We start from the raw sequence: 604 nt of genomic DNA on the forward strand, positions 1-604 counted from the left end.
GAATCGTACCGTCCGCATGTATACGTATAGCAGCACTGGTATTGTGAACGCAGGTTCAATCCGATAACGTGAAACTCAAGAGAGCGTATCGTTTTCATAGAGGCAGGCTTACGCGTGTGGACACAATGTAAACTGTTACTATCGTACCTGGCTCCGAACGACGGCTCTACACTACGACGCGGCGGCGACAACAGTTCGTCGTACACTCCGGCGAATCTGGAAATATTTTGTCGAAATTAAAATTTGTAGTCAAATAGATTTTAGGGGATTGCCAGCAGGGTCAATGATATGGATTTAAAGTTTGAACGATTTACTTATAATGTAAATAAAATATATATTTAAAAGTGTTTTCTGTTGATTGCAAAAATTCATGGATAAAGGATGCTTTGCAGCAGAGAAGATACCACCATCGTCGTGATTTCGATTTATTTTTCTATTCCACTCATTTCCTATCCTATATTCCGTGTTAAGACAATGAAAATTTAGGGGAGTTGGCGACCGTTATGTTTAGGGATAACTGTGCACACCCGATGCGTCTCACCTGTGCGGCGACAAAGTCCTGGGCGGCGAGCGCAGCGCCCCACGCAGCGGCGAGCGCAGCGGC

The sequence above is a fragment of the Zerene cesonia genome, chromosome 15 (genome assembly GCF_012273895.1).
Source record: "Zerene cesonia ecotype Mississippi chromosome 15, Zerene_cesonia_1.1, whole genome shotgun sequence".
Lineage (NCBI taxonomy): Eukaryota > Metazoa > Arthropoda > Insecta > Lepidoptera > Pieridae > Zerene > Zerene cesonia.